At 38.0% G+C, this 12,480-nt stretch overlaps 1 protein-coding gene and 1 pseudogene across 3 annotated transcripts in view; both read right to left on the reverse strand.

The window, feature by feature from the left end:
- The window catches only part of FUT8 (fucosyltransferase 8), a 131,726-nt gene that overhangs the window by 79,709 nt on the left and 39,537 nt on the right, over positions 1-12,480 (reverse strand). The window lies entirely within an intron of this gene.
- Positions 11,744-12,415, reverse strand: LOC121153032 (annotated as a pseudogene). Its single transcript, XR_005883332.1, has one exon. The product of XR_005883332.1 is annotated as an uncharacterized protein C8orf88-like (transcript).

Here is a 12,480-nt window from a genome sequence, read left to right on the forward strand (position 1 = left end):
ACCTGTCATTTTAGAAGCAAAAATCTCCCTTTGTTTAGTACCCAGAAACAGATACTGAAAATGTTGTGGAAGACTTTTGATGTCAGGCAGGCTGTCAGTAAAAAAATCTACTAAAAATTTTAACAATTTATGTGAATTCTAAATAGTATGATAGCCAGCCACAATCCCAGCTATAGATAATACTACTATACTGGCAAATAGATTGAGTTTACAATACGTAAAATTATTTTACATTTATTTAAATAAAATAATCAAATAAAATTATTTTATATAAAAGCACAGCATTTTAAGACATTTTAGCTTATATTGAGCCCAAACACAGGAGAGATGTACAATATTTTGTCATTAACAATGACCAAGCCCTTGTGGCAGAGATTCTGAGAATGGACAAAACTCTAGATATTAACAACAGAGTGGCTTACTCTGTAACAATTATTAAAGTGAATTTTAGAGTCAAAAAATATCTGGGATCTAAAGACACAAATATTAAAGGTCACTGAAAAGTAGCTCTCCAAACACTTAAATTTAAAACTATGACTTGAGGTGATTCCGAGTGAAATTTTCCTTAAGACTCTAAATAAGGTAAGGTCCATGTAGAAACACCATCAGGAAGCACCCAGATTTCCTAAAAAGTAGTAAGGCTTCTCAAGGAGTCACAACAGGCAACACACCAAAGAAAAGTGTTCTTCCTGGGCAAGGCCCAGCAGCCAGGCGGGCAAGCACACCAGACGGGACTCACCACCATGACTAAGACAATGACCCAAACCAAAACTCCTTGAAAAGTTCCACCAGTTTCTAGCTATTCATATTAGACATATCAGGTTTGGGGGATTTTTTAATGTTTTAGTTAGCAACAGAAAATCATCACTCCCATTCCCTCTGCACTTGTCTTTCTAACAACATTTTCTCCATCTGCGCTCCTTTCCCATCCAATTCAGACACTACATTATTTGAACATTTGAGCTAAAATTTATTTATGAAAAAATAATATAGCCAATAGGTGAGTTACTAAATACTAAGTAAGTAAATATCACTATCTCTTCTACTCATACAACATAGGAACATATTTATCATGTCAAACATAAAAATCTTAACACAAAATAACTATCATCAATAAATGGGAAGTTTATTTTAGCAAAGAAGAACCAACTATTTCAAACTCAACAATCATTTCTAGTCATCAGGAAGACTAAGTTAAAAAGATGAATAACAATCCAGATTACACTTATAAAAAGGCAGAGTCCAGGCCCCGTGATTAGGAACTCTGCATCAGAATCCAGTTTTCGAGGACAAATCCAAAAGTTCACATTTCTACAAGTCTTCTGGGTAATGGCCATGGAGATCATCCCAGAATTAAATATTAGTGTATCTCTAAAGGTACACCTTGAAGACAGAAGTTACTAATGATCAAAGAGTATCCCATATCCTACTAACCTGCCCAGAAAACTTCTATTGTAACACAAATAAATCTAATAGCTGTTGCTTCTGCTTTACAAAAGATAACCATTATATCCACCTGGATTCTAAAATCTACAACACAGCTTCTAACATATCGATACTCAAATATCTCCAACACTGGACTGAATCCACAGCTGTAACCCGTAGGTGGGTAAAAACTGCTTGTGAAGCACTTTAGTTTTCGAAATACTTCCACATGACTTCAATTGATTGTCTCAAAAACTCCTAATTGTTTCAAAGACATCTCTTTTTTTTATTAAGTAACTAAAGCTGACAAGTCCAAATAACTAATTCAAAATTATTCACTCTTACATATCTCAACCAGTAAACTTTCAGTCTAAGACCTTTCTGTTCACAGGAAGCAAAAGCAGAAGTTCACAGAACCACACCACACCACACCACACCACACCACACCACACACCACTCCACACCACACCACATCACTCCAGAGGTCCTCAGAGGACCAGCAGGCAGAAGGACACAAACCTGCCTTTTACGTTTCAGTATTTCTTTCATATTCTTAAAGTCTCGTTTTTCTTCCTAACAATTTTACTCTGATAAATTCCTTGTTCTTATTGATTAGCTAAACCTTCATCATTAAAATTTCCCTCTCTCAAATTTTCCTTGCTATCTTCCCTCATAATACAAGTTTTGAAAATTAAGTAATTTGGGGCTCAGCACAGTAGCTCAATGGCTAAAGTCCTGGTCTTGCATGTGCCGATTCTAATCCTGGCAGCTCCACCTCCCATCCAGCTCCCTGCTTGTGGCCTGGGAAAGCAGTCGAGGATGGCCCAAAGCCTTGGGACCCTGCACCCGTGTGGGAGACCCAGAAAGAAGCTCCTCGCTCCTGGCTCATGCCTTCAGATTGGTACAGCACCAGCCTTTGCAGTCACTTGGGGAGTGAATCAGTGGATGGAAGATCTTCCTCTCTGTCTCTCTTCCTTTCTGTATATCTGCCTTTCCAATAAGAATAAATCTTTTAAAAGAATTAAGCAATTTTTACAAATACACTTTCTTTACTCAGTATTAATAAATGTATTTTATTAATCATCTGAATTTGTCAGTATTTTCTGAAATGGTTTCTGTCCAATTTTATCCTCTCAAAATGTAACCTATTTTATGTAAAATTCCACACTGATGATATTCCCATTAGACTTAGGAGTAAAGGACCAGTAGCTTCTCCAGGAAAGTACTTGCAATAAGCAAACATTCAATATTAGCAACTGTACAAGATTATAAAAGAAAAATGAACCGGTTACCTAGTGTTGTGGCAAGTTTGTACTTAGAATGCCCTATAAGTCTATGATTTAGTCAATGACTTTTAGGGTAAGTCATGCCATATCTCTCAATCTATTTCCTTGAATGTAATAAATTTTGGGAATTTCTTCATGATCTAAAGAATTCCTCAGGCTACTGATTTGAACTCAAGTTTATTCACCATATAATAACGTATTTATTATTTCAATGTATGTATTTTCTCCACCCACAGCACTTTAAGAATCATGCTCTACAGAAGCAATTCAAAAAACTCACAGAAAAAAAAATTGAGCTAAAACATTAGTGCAAAAAATTGTTGAAATCCATGCAAGCAACGGAATCTTTAAAAAGATCTTAAAGAAACTAAAAATTTCTTAATTTTAAAACATTCATGACAAGCACGTATTATGAAAAGCCTATATAAGGATTTCAAAACTTTGTTACATCAAAACAAAACTTTAATTCCATTTTTCCCATGAACTTTTTGAATCTTTGTACCCTTTCACTTTTAACATAGTGCTTCACAAGTATAAGTGTTTCACTTGGTCTTCTAACTACTGAAAGTGTTAAATTGTTGGTTTACTGGAGCGGGCGTCTTGACTTAACAGGCTAATCCTCCACCCCAAGCTGCCAGCAACCCCTGTGGGTATCAGTTCCTGTCCTTCATGTCCTAGTTGTTCCACTTCCCATCCAGCTTCCTGCTTGTGGCCTGGGAAAGCAGTGAGGGATGGCCCAAAGCCTTGGGACCCTACACCTGCGTGGGAGACCCAGAGGAGGCTCCTGGCTCTGGAAGCTCAGCTCTGGTCACTGTGGCCATTTGCAGAGTGAATTAGAGAATGGAAGACTTTATCTGTACTTCTGTGAACCTCCCGTTCAAATAAAAATAAATCTTTGAAAAAACTGTTGGTTTACTAAAAGATTTCATATTTCTTTCTTTGTGTGACTATGCATTTTTAAACCAAATTCTAGAAAGACAACGCTGTGAAACTATGGTTAAAGTTAAAGTGATGCTCTTGCACCCATGACTGAAAATAGCACCTGCAAAGGGATGGTAATTAAGAAAAGGAAACTTGTTCCAAATCTTGCACTCAGCCACAGTTTTCCATAGATTTTGGTTTATGATAATGAATTCTGTTCGAAACATTAAAAGATCTGTCAAATTTGTTTTTAGATAGTCCTACTAGAGTAAAACTTGAAGAAATCTTTCTTAAAAAACAGTGAACTATTTCCAACCAACTTTTAACAATACCAACACTAATTCAAATTTTTTTGAAATTTATTAAGCCTCAAAATAACTTTAGCAGATGACTGGGCCTTGATAAAAAATTACTAACCTCTATGAAATGCATGCATTATCTAAAAAGTTCAATGCAAACAGAAGGTGACAGAATCACTTAACTGTACGTAGAGCACAATGAAAACAAAAAGGTTCTGGAAGCCTTAATAAAAGGCCCACGCAACCCTCACATGTGCGTTTAGCACATGTCACTCAGGTCCGGGGGAATCCTGAACCCACCCAAACCTTTGCAGCTAAATTTGGGTTATCTGTGGTGGGGAAAGAGTTGCAAAACGGTACTGCAGGACTTTTTAAAACCTCTAGTTTGACTAAATCTGCAGGTGTAATTACAGCTGCTCTAAAACTTTTCTTTGAACTGCTTAACTCCATTTTTACAAGGATAAGGACAAGCACGCACAGGTTTAATGAATTAAAGCATCTGGCTCCTTCAGAGCTAAAAGACATTTTCAATTGTATAATTTATTAATAATCTGTTGTTTTTAACCTGAAAGTAATAGATAAATACTCTTGCATGACTGAAAGAAACGTTTTCAGTTTCTATTCGTTTTGGAGTTTTTAGTATTTTTTGAAGAAAAAGTGCAGAAAAACCTTTAATATTCAGCACTAACATAGAAAGGAACGGGTTTTTTCCCTTGCCATAGCATTAATTTTATGTAGTTATAAAAGAAATATTGACTCAAGTAACTTATATGCAGCAAATAACACATAAAACCCTTTTTTGTAACATTCCACATATGATCCCTAAAAGTACATTTCCTGCAAAAACTTGTATTAAGCATGAACAGGAAGCTACAACATTTTAAGGTACATTTTTGTGATATATCTAAGTTACACTTAGCATCTAAGCTAATTCCCTGGGTAACTTTATTCAAAGGGGTGATAATTCTTTTTTAAAAAAATCACAAATCTTAAGAACTTATTTTAAAATAACAGGTATATAAATTTTATTTTTTTAATTTTTAAAAAGATTTATTTATTTATTTTTATTACAAAGTCAGATATACAGAGAGGAGGACAGACAGAGAGGAAGATCTTCCATCTGATGATTCACTCCCCAAGTAACCGATGCTATGCCGATCTGAAGCCAGGATCCAGGAGCCTCTTCCGGGTATCCCACACGGGTGCAGGGTCCCAAAGCTTTGGGCTATCCTCGACTGCTTTCCCAGGCCACAAGCAGGGAGCTGGATGGGAAGTGGAGTTGCCGGGATTAGAACCGGCACCCATATGGGATCCTGGACCATTCAAGGCAAGGACTATAGCCACTAGGCCACGCCAACGGGTCCCAGCTATATAAATTTTAAAATTGCCCTCAATGGTTACAATTTTTTAATTGCACTCTTTATGTCTACTTGAAAACAACAAGAATGTCTAGGGGCCAGCACCATGGTTTAGATAGCAAAGGTGTCACCTGTACCCCATGTGGGCCCCTGTTTGTGTTTCTGCTGCCCCATGTCCCATCTAAACTCGTGCTAAGACCCAGTTGTCTGGGACCCTTCATCCAGCAGAAGCCCAAATGAAGCTTCAGTCTGACCCAGCTCTGGCCACTGCAGCTATGTGGAGAACACAAGTGGACAAAAGAACTCTCCATCTCTCCCTCTAACTCGAACTTCCAAATAAATGGTAAGTAATTCTTTCTAAAGAAGAGTTTCTATAAAAATAACAAAAGAATAGGTGAAAATATTTTCTTGAGAGAAGATAAAAAAGCATAAAATATCCCAAAAATTTAACACATAGAGACTAAAAAAATATATTTTCCAGGAAATTAAAGAAAAGTCAAATCAATGAACATTTACTTCCTGTACTAAATGCTACAAGCAGAAGAGAATGAGATTTAAGGGGCAAAGAAACATATTATGAAGAAAAAGTTCTTGCCAGTGAATTAGTTTTAAATAAAGTTATTCTCTAATATTCTCTAGCAGAAAAAAATAACATTTTTATTGAAAACTAATACATGAGAGTACTAAAACATTGGCTATATGACATACTCAGCGCTCAGTCAGACATACCTTCCACAGTCACAGTTAATAAATCCAAACAAACATAGCAAATATTACTATTTTTTTTTCTGTTCAGGTTAGTTTAAAAATATACAAAGTGTACAGTTAAGTTACATTGGAAAGAATGAAAAACTTGTCTTTTACCATATTCCAAAACATTGGGGAAAAAAATGTCCCAACAATCATAAACATGGTGACCAAATATTTATGTGTTCCTTTATGTAAACAGGCCAAAATCTTCCACAGACAATAATTAAGAAAGCCTGATATTTAAATGAGAAATTAAGCAAGCACAGGAAGCCAGAGAGCAACAGGCAAAACAGCAGACAATAACATCTTTGTATTCTAAGAGGATAAGGATAGTATAATTTCAAAGACAAATTATATTTACAGGATATCAGCTTGTGTAATCAAATAGTACCCAATAAAGGCAAAAAAAAAAAAAAAAACTTATACGGAACACAAGCAACAACTCACCAAACTCGAGTGAACAGTGTTAAGTAGCAGCTGCTGGAAACTCACATTAGGAAGACCTAAGAGACCAGCTGAGCACCCTGAAAAGCACAGGTGAGCCCCCAAAGCTGGCTGCACAAACCAAAGCTTGCACACCAAAGGATCAAAACTGATCTCATTTGACTTGTACTAGGATCATCACAGAAGGATGAGGTAAAATGAAAAAGTCAATTGCAATTTAAGTTAAACATGTGTCATCAACTAAAATAGCTACTGCAAAGCCCTATTCAAATCTCCCTTCCAGCAAGGTCTACTTTGCAACTTGTCATTATCACATGTAACTATTTCCTCTCTCTGCCGAACTACAGAGCCCACACACAGCAGGAACCAAAGCTCTACAAAGGTAGGACTGCAAACACTGAAACAACTTTCCAGCACCAGAAAATAATTTCTTGCCCTTCTAAATTCCACAAAGACACTGCCTTCTGAAATCAAGAGCCAGAGGAGTTCAAAATTATGATTAAGAAAATAGGCTCTTCCTGAAGGATAAGAAAATGGGAGTGGAGAGTAAAGATTTCAAGGATCAACGATAGAAAACCTGAGTTTACACTGGCCCTCTCGTGTCTGTGTCCCCCACAGCTGCTTCTCAACCCCACAATAAAATCCCAAGTGCCCAGTGGTACCCTACCTGCAAAACAAATTACCTCCTGTAGGAGCCATCCTTTACCAACAATTCTACAAACCAGCTGAATATTGATTGCACCCCCCCCCCTTGCTAAAGACCTATTTAAAAAACATCCCAACACTGAACTGACATTCAGAGCTTTCTCACGCCCAGCATTTTTTAATGTAATCTTATACTAACAATACTCTGGTTTGATTTTCCTCCAAACTAAAAATTCCAAATGCCAACACATCAACACGATTCTTCCTTCATTTCAAAATAATTATAAGCACTCTGACAATAAGCATACACATAATCATTAGAGCCACATGCAACAGAATAAAGAACAACAGGGACCAGTGGCACCACAGAGAAGGTTAAACCACCGTATCAGAGTGCCAGTTTCAGTCCTGGCCTCATCCTGGTCAAGTCCCAGCTGTGGAGGCCAATTGCAGGAGCAAATCAGAACTTAAAGCATCTCCGTCTCTTCCTCTTCCTGCCACTGTCATTCAGATAAATAAAAATAAATCTTTAAATAAGAAAAAACAAGCATTTAGTAAGCACATGAATATATTATTATTGTTTTGTGTAACTGATTCTATTTAATGCTCATTACAACACTTGTAACAAATATTCCTATGTTCATTCTGCAGATGAGAAATCTGAAACTAAGTTTAAGAAATTATTCAATTACCAAGTGGCAAACACAGGATTTAAAACACAATTAAGCCCAGGCCATATTTTCTACTCAACTAAACTCACAAGCCACATTGTGCTGCTCCAAATATTATCTTTTTGGGTTTTTTGTTTGTTTGTTTTTGGAACAGAACAAACAAACAAACAAAAAACCTGTGGGAGCCAGCACTGTGGCATAGTATCTTAAGCTGCCATCTTGCAGAGCTGGCCTCTCTTCTGAGTGCCAGCTGCTCCACTCTAATCCAACTCCCTGCTAATGTTCTAAAAGCAGCAAAATATGGTCCATGTCTTTGAGCCCTGTGCCCATATCGGAGACCTGGAAGAAGCTCCCGGCTCCTAGCTTTAGACCAGCACAGCTACGGCCTTTGGGCCATTTGAGAAGTGAATCAGAGGATGGGAAGATTCTCTCTCTCTCTTTTCATAAACGATTGGCATTTCCAAATAGAATAAATAAAGATCTTTATGAAGTTAAAAAAAACTTTGAAAGATTAAAAATTTTAAAAAGGTCAGGATGCAGTAACAGGATAATATATCTGTCCTCTCAGTTGAAACAACAAAAGGAACAGATGAAATATAGGAAACAGCAGTTTTCAAGAAACTGGACCTCAAACAACAAAGAACAGTGATTACAGACAGAGAAAACAAAACCTAAGTCCTATGTTCAACTCGGCTTACCAATCCACAGACTGGGTATAGCACGGGAAAGCAATCACAATGATGAACTCACCTAAGCTGATGAAGCAGAAAAGCTAAGAGTCCACAGCCTCTTGGACAGACATTCCAGAAGCAAGTACCAGAGAAACGACACAGAAAGAAAAACCCCAACTACTCCACAGGGCACTGGTTAGCCCAATCATGTGAGGGCCACTGGAGGTGGGGAAAGAACCATCTCAAGAATTAGAATAGTGCCTAACAACCAAGCTTGTTGAGGACAGTACCTGTACTCCCTTGAGACTGAAAATGCTCTTCATTCCTGGGACGCTGAATAGAGTACTGAGGAAGATGCCTCAGTTGTAAGAAATAACTAGCCCAGAATGAGCACTGCGCTACACCGCCCCTATTAAATTAAAAACAAGAAAGGAAAAAGAAAGCATACCTCAAACTGTCTCCAAATAACTAAACTAAACCCCAGAACAAAAGCTCAAAAATATTTCTGATAATATTGAAATAGATAGTACCCAAAAAAGTTACAATTAAGTGTCTACCATCCAATTAAGATTATGTGCCATGCAAGGAGGCAGGAAAATATATCAACTGACTAAAACTAACCCAGAAGTAATGCAGACACTAGAATCAGCAGGCAAAACCTTTTTTTACATCAACTTTGTGTATTTCACACATTCAAAATAGTAGATACATGGAGCACACATAAAAGGTCTAAAACAAACTTCTAGATGCGAAAACTACAGTGGATGAGATGCAAAATACACTAAACTTAACAAATTAAATATGCAAAAGAGGAGTAAACTTGAATAAAGAGTAGGTTCTAATCCCAGCTGCTCCACTTCCCATCCAGCTCCCTGCTTGTGGCCTGGGAAACGAGGACGGCCCAAAGCCTTGAAGCCCTGCACCTGCGTGGGAGACCCAGAAAACGCTCCTGGCTTTGGCTCGGCTCAGCTCCGGCCACTGTGACCGCTTGGGAAGTAAATCAGAGGACAGAAGATCTTCCTCTCTTTCTCTCCTGCTCTCTGTATATCTGACTTTCCAGTAAAAATAAGTAAATCTTAAAAAAAAAAAAAAAAAAACCCTACAGTTAACATTCTACTTAATTGTGAAAGAAGCAAACCTTTCTCCCTAAGGTTAGATCTGTGACTCAGACAGTTGCTCTCACTATTTCTAGTCAACACTCCACTAGCAGTGGTAGCTAACAATGTCTGGCAGGAAAAAGAAAAAAAAAAAAGTGTAACTAGAACCATTGAGATTAGTAACATTGCAGAATATATAAAAACATTTGCATTCACATATCAACAATGAGTAACTGGAAATTGATTCTAAAGTAAAACATAAAAAACATAAAATACTTAGGGATAACTGAACAAAATGAGGAAAAGATCAGTACACTGAAAACCACAAAATCCACTGAAGGGAACGGAAACAAACAAATGGAGGTACCTTCCTGGTGAGGCCTAAGCCTCAGCGTCGGTACGATGACTATGCAGTTCAAACCAAAATCTCAGCAGGCTTTGGGACGGATAGTTTACAGACTGTTTCTCAAATGGATTGGAGAAAAGGCAAACTGGTATACGGTGAAGATGCCACTCATGCCCCCTGCATGCCACGGCTGTGCTGAGTCCTGACTGCCGCCAGACTTCAGCTCCCTCCTAGTACCAACCTGGGAGGGAGCAGGTGGATGTCTCAGCTCAGCTGAGTCACTGCCACGTACACCGGGGAGCAGGTGTCCGGCTTCAGCCTGCACCAGCCCTGCCTGCGCGCATTTAGGGAGTGAAGCAGGTGGAGCCAAGCATCCTCCCACCCCCTTCCTTTCCTCTCCCTCTTCCTTTCCCCTCCCCCTTCCTTTCCCCTCCCCCTTCCTTTCCCCTCCCCCTTCCTCCCCCCCCCCCCCGCCCCCTTCTCCCCTGCCTTTCAAACAAGTTTGATTTCTTCCCATGGAATTGCTCAGCTAATAAAGAGAGATAAGCATTATGGTACTGTTAAAAGAGAAAACTCACTAGCCAAAACAGGGCTGGAGAAGCAACCAATTAACTAATGAAAAACAGAAAGAACTTGTACAGTAGCAGTCAATCAATATTCCTTAGGGCTGAGACAGACCATCACAGCAAAAGATGCCACTGTGGAATACAGCGCAACATTTCCTCAGGAAAATTTACAATAAAATCACCAGATAATTTAGAAATTCCACTTCTGCAAACACACTCATCTGAAAAACAAGAACTCAAAGAGATATCTAAACACCTCTGACAGCAGTGTAACAACTAAGAAGGTGGAAGAAAACCAAGTGCTTACTGGCAGATTAACAGGTAAACCAAAGGAACACCATGCAGCCCTTAACAAAGGAACGAAGTATTGACAAGTGATAGGACACAGAAGAAACTTGAAGAATTATGTTAAATGAGTAGGTCAGTCATTGAAAGACAAATGCTGGATGATTCCACTAATAGAATGGACTCCGAAAACTGAAACTCAGAGAGGCTGAAAGCAAGGTGGAGGTTGCCAGCAGAGAGGGAGAGGAGAGTTTAGGAGTCATTACTTAAAGGGCATAGATTTGGGCTTTTTAAGATTTACTTATTTTTATTTGAAATGCACATTTTACAGAAAGAAGCAGAGACAGAGGCCTTCCATCCACCCTTTGGTTCACTCCCCAAATGGACGCAACAACCAGAACTCTGAAGTTGGAAGCCAGGAGCTTCTTCCACGTCTCCCACATGGGGCAGGACTTGGGCCATTCTCCACTGCGTTCCAGGCCGCAAGCAGGAGCTGGGTCAGAAGTGGACTAGCTGGAACACAAGCGGCACTACAGGACAGGATTACCTTGTTGGCTGCTACACCATTCCTTTAAGGATGTTTTAGCTTTACCAGAAAAAAAGTTCTGTGGATGAATGTTGGCAATGTCTACACAAGAGCATGATTGCACTTACTATCACGGAGATATATGCATACTTCAAAACCAGTTAAGGTCGCTCTGTGTTATATATAGTTACCACAATTTTTTAATTTAAATTGTTACAAACATGAGTAATCTGAGAGGGAGCAAATACAAATATCAAACAAATTATGAAAAATAAAAATATTGCATCAAAGAAATAATTAAAATAACAAATTATTTTCATCAACTGAGAAATAGAAAAACCTCTCCTAATATCCACTATTAAAGAAAATATGAGAAAAAGTTAGGTGTGTCATATTAGTGAAAAGTTTCCAAATGTGATTTATTTCTAAATAAATTCTTTTTTTTTTTTTTTTTTTTTTTTTTACATTGTAGCAAATGCTTTATATTTGAGAATCTTTACAGCTTACATGTCCATTCCATTATTACAAGTGATGAAGCACAAATGTTGCAAGTAGCATGCAAATTACAATCTTCCCAGTTCACTAACCAAATTCCTATTTTCCAGTGTTACTTCGCAATTTATGCAGGAAACTGCCTGCAAAGCTGAAATTGATTAGAAAATTCTTTATAGTGTAAAATATCTTTCTCATTTTAGGAGAAACCAAATAGCCAACCATCAAAATTAAAAATAAAATGAATTGTCACAGTCCATTATATTTATTGCTACTAGATCCACTTCATTTGCAGGTGTCCAAAATATAAAACAAATAATTCTTTATCTTCAAATTCATCTGTTCTTAAAGCACTAGTTAAAACTTTGGTTGTTTTCTGGTTTTTTAAGTACAATGGGATGATCAGGCAGAAAATCTGGTTTTTTTCTGCAGATGGAAACACTTGAGAGCTTCAACAGGAAATCTCTGCTGTATTTAATTCTCTCTTTTTTAACTGGAGACTGATGTTGCTGCTGTTCAGTAAGACCTTGAGAAAAAGTTTGCATTCCATTCGTCTTACACTGGGGAAGAAGCCAGATGACGAACAGGTCTTGCTGGTTGAAGCGGTTTACCAATCAATTTTTTGGTTTCCATTTCCACAAAGACCTTGAGGTTCCATACGCCTCAAGATCCGGGAGGACTTGGGGACGGCTGCGTGG

The sequence above is a fragment of the Ochotona curzoniae genome, unplaced genomic scaffold (assembly GCF_017591425.1).
Source record: "Ochotona curzoniae isolate NIBS_2020 unplaced genomic scaffold, NIBS_Ocur_1.0 contig_2688, whole genome shotgun sequence".
Classification (NCBI taxonomy): Eukaryota; Metazoa; Chordata; class Mammalia; order Lagomorpha; family Ochotonidae; genus Ochotona; species Ochotona curzoniae.